Here is a 6,191-nt window from a genome sequence, read left to right as displayed (position 1 = left end):
CCGATATCAAAAGTTCCTCTCCTAGTCAAACATATCAAAAACTTTAAATTTTTAACTTTCGCCAAATGGCCCCGGAATGACCTATGGACCTCCAAATCCATATCTGGATGCGCTCCTAATACCAGAATCACCATACGGAGCTATTCCCAGACCCGAAATCCCATACGAACATCGATAATATTGAAATACACTTAATCCCAAATTTATGAAATTCTTCCAAAATGCCAACTTTCCACAATAGGCGCCAAAATAGTCCCGGGTAATCCAAAACCCGATACGGACATATTGTTAAGTCCAAAATCATCATACAAACCTGTTGGAACCTTTAAATCCTGATTCCAAGGTGTTGTCTCAAAAATCAAACCTTAGTCAATTTTCCCAACTTAAAGCTTCCGGAATGAGAATTTTTTCAAATCAACTCTGAACTTTCCAAAATTCAATTCCGACCACACGTACAAGTCATAATACCCAAAGTGAAACTATTCATGGCCTCAAACCGCCAACCGCCGTGTTAGAGCTCAAAACGATCGGTCGGGTCGTTACAGTGTAAAAACTTAAGATTCAAAATATTAAGTTGCATTCAAAAGATTGAACTACTTATGATTTAAATTTCTGAAAGTTGCATTTGAAAGATAGAAGAGCTTCAGATTTGATTTTTGAAGTTGCATCGAAGATATTAAACTACTTCAGATTCAAATTTCTGAAGTTGCATTTAAAAGAATTTAAGATTTGATTTCTGAAGTTGCATTGAAGAGATTAAAATACTTGAGATTCGAACGGGTACAGTTTGTGCAATGCGAGTATAACTTCAATGGTATCCCCAAAAGCGGGTATATATGATAATGCCCACCTGTAAACGACCAAAAACCCTAAGCTATATTTACATTCAGTGGCCACTTTTGTGGCCTTGTATTTAGAAGTTGACAATTTTTTTTAAGATAAAGATCCATGATTTGAAAATCAGATTTTAAATTTTGAACTACGGAACATGTGATCACGTTCAATTTTTAGACAAGTCTAATTTTGTAAAAGTGGTCTACATTTAAATACAAGGCGATAAAAGTGATTACTGATATGAGTCATCTGGTACGTCAGCAATACGTAATAGGCCTTCGGACTAACAATTAAAATATATCCATTTGAAGAAAGATACTACTTGCTCTACAAATAATCTTTATCGAATTCAGAAAATATAATTCGTTAAATTTGAGTAGATTTAGATGAAGACATGTAATTAAGAAGATGCTATCCTATAATTAAATTCCTCTACTATATAAAGACCACTAAGTCCTATCAAACTCTCATTCCTCACCACAAGCAAAAATCTTAAGTAATTATGCAAGAAGAAAGTTGTTCATGATAATGGTTGGCATCAAGAAAACGAAAATCATTTTCATGATAGCATGGTTTTCTTTTTTCTTTTATTCTTTTAACTCAATTGAATCAATGAATCACCATGATGGTATATATTCTTATTCTATCCCCTCCCCCAAGAAAAAAAGACACACACACACATACTCTTCATTTTATTTTTTTGTATTACAAACTAAGATCTTCTTATTTTGTTCTCAGGATTTGGAGTTTTAGTGTCTGCGAGGTAATTATCTGTTCTAGTTGATTTATATTGATCTAGTTAAATGTAAATATCTCTACAAATTTTTTGTATTTTTTATTCTTTGTTTTGTTGTAATTATTTTTTTTGAAGTGGATATGTGTTACTTAACAAAGTAAATCTCATATTTCAGGTCTGGAAATATATAGCTAGGATAATATAATAAAGTCAACAAGCTCCATCAATATGGATCTGACCCAACGGATGAGAGATTATCCAACGTGATCTTATAATCTTTTTCTTTTGGGATGATCCAGAAGAGAGAACTAAGAGATGGCCCTGAGGGTGACAAATAGAGGTCAAATTGTTACATAGTTTAATCACATAGTTTGATTTCTAAAGACGTTTTGACCGATGATATCCACTTGAACCTCCGATGTTCTCTTATTAGTTACATGTATTTAAAAATAAAGGCTAACAGATGCATTAGCAAAATGTACCACTTTTCTATACAAGATTGCTATGAGAATCCTAGTAGTCCATGGAAGAAGTATCTTTAGTAGTCCTATCTTAGGTACCCTTGAGCACCTGTATTTAACAATATATGATATTTAAAAAAATTTATGTGTCATTATAAATTAGGAAATATATTTTTCTACATTGTAATATCGCGATGAAAATACAATATATGTATATCACCAGATGCTATGACAATTCTTTGTTGAAAAAATAAATGTTGTCATCAAATAAGGAGTTTCTTTTTGGGAAATCAATATTCTAGAAGCTCATATTTAAACAAGGGCTTCCTAGAGGAACCTCTTCTATGCGGTGTCAAGCGATTATTATAATTAGACGATTTATTATTAAATATTCATGAAAGTCCTATACTAAAGTGCACCTTGAATGATAGAGATTAAAGTAAAATAGAGAACTCCAAATAAGAATCCTTGTGAATTGGGGTATCCAAATTCAACATTTAAATAAATTATTTTTAAGAAATAAATCGAATTATAAAAGAAAAATATAATAATAAATGTTAATTGAAAAACTTAATGAGTGTCCCAGAGTATATGTTGTCAAGTTTCTCCATTTTCTTGTCTTCTGTTGCCCCTTTGCTTTTCTTCTTATCCCTATCCTCCTCTCTCCCTCTATTTTCTTGTCATGTGTGTTGTTTAGATCCTCCTTAATTCTGATCATTTTGGTGGTGGTGTTGTCTGCGTATATGTATGAGCAACCCAATTCTAGATCTAATAAATTAAGCAAATAAATTTAGCATCCACAATATACTCCTCTCAATCATGATAACTAATGCAGTAATTAGCAAATCATGGTGTATTCCGTCAAATAATATCTATATATTTTTGTTTTTACTTCCAGCAATATTAATCTTCCGTTTCTTTGAACCAAAGAAAGAAGAGAAATATTTCAGATTCTTGCCCATCTTCTGATGAACATAGCAATCTGAACTACACATCTAGTCTCAATTTTTAGTATAGTCTATATATAGCGTAGAATGTCACAAGAAGTAAAAGAGATTCTGATGAGATAATAGAAATCAAAAGTTTATGAAAGCTTGATTCAAAATAGATCACTTAGTCAAAATTAACTGCTTTGGTTGAGCGATTAAGGTCGCACTTAGACAAAGAATACTGCTGAAATATTCTCTTATTTTTAATGACTAGCTAATGTGAAATGACAATCGACTAATTGAGCTATTCAATTTTATTTTGAGTAAATTTCAGCTAATCCTCTTAACCTTTAAGGGTTGGAAAACAATAACATCCTTGAATAATATTTTTCGGTGAGTTAAAGAATTTTAATACAAGAATAAAGCATTCTTATCATTTGTCTTAAAGGTTCTTTAGCAAACAACGCATAAACCGCGTGTTTATAGTTGCTGAAAAGATGTTTATGGACGACAAGTTAACCTCGCCCAAGCATCCCAAGTTCATGTTGGTTTAATATGCTTATTTTTGCCCTTACATGGAGTAATCAACTTGGCAATTAAATATTCATAAAACTCGCTACAATCTTCAATTCTACGTATGTCAAAAATAAGCCAAACTAGTGCAGACCAAAGTTTATGGTAGAATGAACACTTTAGTGTAATGGGCTAATGGGATGAAGAAAACTATCATTCACATGGTTCAAACACCTCCTCTTATATAGAGATGATGTAAGTGAAGTTCGCAAGTAGAAATGGGGGAACTTTGGAACTGAACATCTAGACTAAACAAATTACAACGGTTTGACAAGCTACTACAGAATTCTAATTATCAGAGATGTGCAGATATTTTATTGACGATTAAGTGTTCAGCACACTTCACACCGTTATTAACAGAGAATAAAAGAAAATTATACCAATTTACATTTAAATATAAGAAAAATGGTTCTTTTTTTATCAATATATCGACAACAATTCTATTTTTTAAGCCATTGATTTTAGGTCAAAGGAGATTATCGATCTCGTCCAAGTCACACTTCTATTTGAGGTTATGAAATGGTCGATGCAATAGTAAAACCCAACAGAGAGTCGGGGTCAAATTTCACAGGGAGCTATATGAATGGGATTTAGAGGTATATATTATGGTGAATGAGCTTGGACTATCTTAAATTACACTTTCCACAAAATTGGTTGATTCTAGGTCTAGTTTAATCTACAATTGCAAGATAAATAATGAAAACTAAGAAATTGCTTTTGTTGTATTTTCAAATAATATAAAAGGCCTAGGGCTATGACCTTCACCTAGATGTTTGCCTAATGGGTTGTAAACTTTAAAGCTTGTTTTGTTGGTTAGTGTAACGACCCAGCCGGTTGTTTTGAGATCTAGCGTGTCGTTCGGCCTTTTGAGGCAATGAGAAGCTTCACGTCAAGTATTATGACTTGTACGTGTGGTCGGAATTGAATTTCAGGAAGTTTGGAGTTGATTTGGAAAGAAAAATTCTAATTTCAGAAGCTTTAAGTTGGAGGAATTGACTAAGGTTTTACTTTTGAGTAAACGACCTCGAAATCGGGATTTGAAGGTTCCAACAGATTCTTATAATGATTTTGGACTTGGGCGTATGTCTGGATTAGGTTTTGGATGACTCGGGAACATTTCGGTGCCTATTGTGGAAGTTGGCATTTTGGAAGAATTTCATAAATATGGGTTGGAGTGCAATCAATGTTATAGAAGTCCATTCGGGCTTCCGAGTCTGGGAATATGGTGATTCTGGTATTGGTAGCGCATCCGGATGTGGATTTGAAGGTCCGTAGGTCATTTCAGGGTCATTTGGCGAAAGTAGAAAATTGAAGGTTTTTGGAAAGTTTGACCGGGAGTGGACTTTTTGATATCCTGGTCGGATTCTGATTTCGAAAGTTTGAGTAGGTCCGTAATGTTGAAGGTGACTTGTATGCAAAATTTGAAGTCAATCGGACATGATTTGATAGGTTTCAGCATCGAATGTAGAAGGTTGAAGTTATAAAGTTCATTAAGCTTAAATTGGGTTACGATTCGTGATTTCATTGTTGTTTGATGTGATTTGAGGCCTCGAGTAAGTTTGTGTTATGTTATGGGACTGGTTGGTGTGATTGGACGGGGTCCCGGGGACCTCGGGTGTGTTTCAGGGTGGTTCCGGGTCAATTCTTGGTTGAGCTGCTGCTGCTGATTTCTGGTACTGGTGTTGTTCTTCGCGAAGGGACTCACGTGTTCGCGAAGAAGGAAGTTGGTCTGGGAAAGTTTTGTTCTATGCGTTTTCAAGTGGGTAGACGCATTCGCGAAGTGCTACATCGTAAAGCTTCACATTCGCAGCCTCTGTCTCGCGTTCGCATAGAGGAAATGGGGGCTGAGGCGGATTGTGCTTCGCGAACGTGAGGGGCTAGCCGCGTTCGCTAAGAAGGATTTCTAGGCATGAAGTTTTTGAGCTTCACGAACGCGAGGGAGGTACCGCGTTCGCGATGAAGGGTCGCCTGGGCAATGTTCTCTTTAAATCGGGGGTTTGGCTCATTTTCACTTCATTTCTTCCATGGGAGATGATTTTGGAGCAAACTTGGAGCGCCATTTTCATCATCAAGCAGTTTCTACTAGTTGTGAGTTACATACAAGGTTTATACATGGATTTAGGCTCGAAAATTTGTAAAAATTTGAAATTTTGAAGAAAGACATAGAAATTGATATTTTTGGATTTTGACCACGAAATTGGACATGGAATTTGGAATAAATTATATATTTGAGTTCGTGGTTTTATGGGTAAAGTTTATCTTCGAAAATCTTGGGAATCTAGGCACGTGGGCCCGAGGGTGATTTTATCGACTTTTCGAGCGGAGTTGAGAATTTGTCTAAATTGACTTGTTGTGAGTATTAGAGTATATATATATATACATATGGATTTGCACATTTATTGACTAGTTTTGGAGCGTTGGGCATCGGTTTAAGTTGTTGGAAAGGCTTGGGAACCGGCTGTGGAACTTCGGAGCGAGGTAAGTCTCTTTTCTAACCTTGTAAGAGGAAAATTAACCCCATAGGTGAATTGAATTCATGTGTGCTCTTATTTGCGGGGGCTACGTACGCACGAGGTAACGAGAGTCCATATGTAGCTACTAATCATGCCTATGTCCGGGTAGTTTTAGGTTTACACCATGCCTTGTTGATACTGTTAT

At 35.2% G+C, this 6,191-nt stretch overlaps 1 long non-coding RNA gene across 1 annotated transcript; it reads left to right on the top strand.

Moving 5' to 3' along the window:
- LOC109226355 lies at positions 1,248-2,190 on the top strand. The gene is made up of 3 exons (XR_002068039.1): positions 1,248-1,462; positions 1,573-1,597; positions 1,746-2,190. It is a non-coding gene; the product is annotated as an uncharacterized LOC109226355 (long non-coding RNA).

This window comes from Nicotiana attenuata, chromosome 5 (assembly GCF_001879085.1).
Source record: "Nicotiana attenuata strain UT chromosome 5, NIATTr2, whole genome shotgun sequence".
In the NCBI taxonomy this organism is placed as follows: Eukaryota; Viridiplantae; Streptophyta; class Magnoliopsida; order Solanales; family Solanaceae; genus Nicotiana; species Nicotiana attenuata.
The sequence above is the reverse complement of the archived record's forward strand: the minus strand, read 5'-3'. Positions and strand labels throughout refer to the sequence as shown.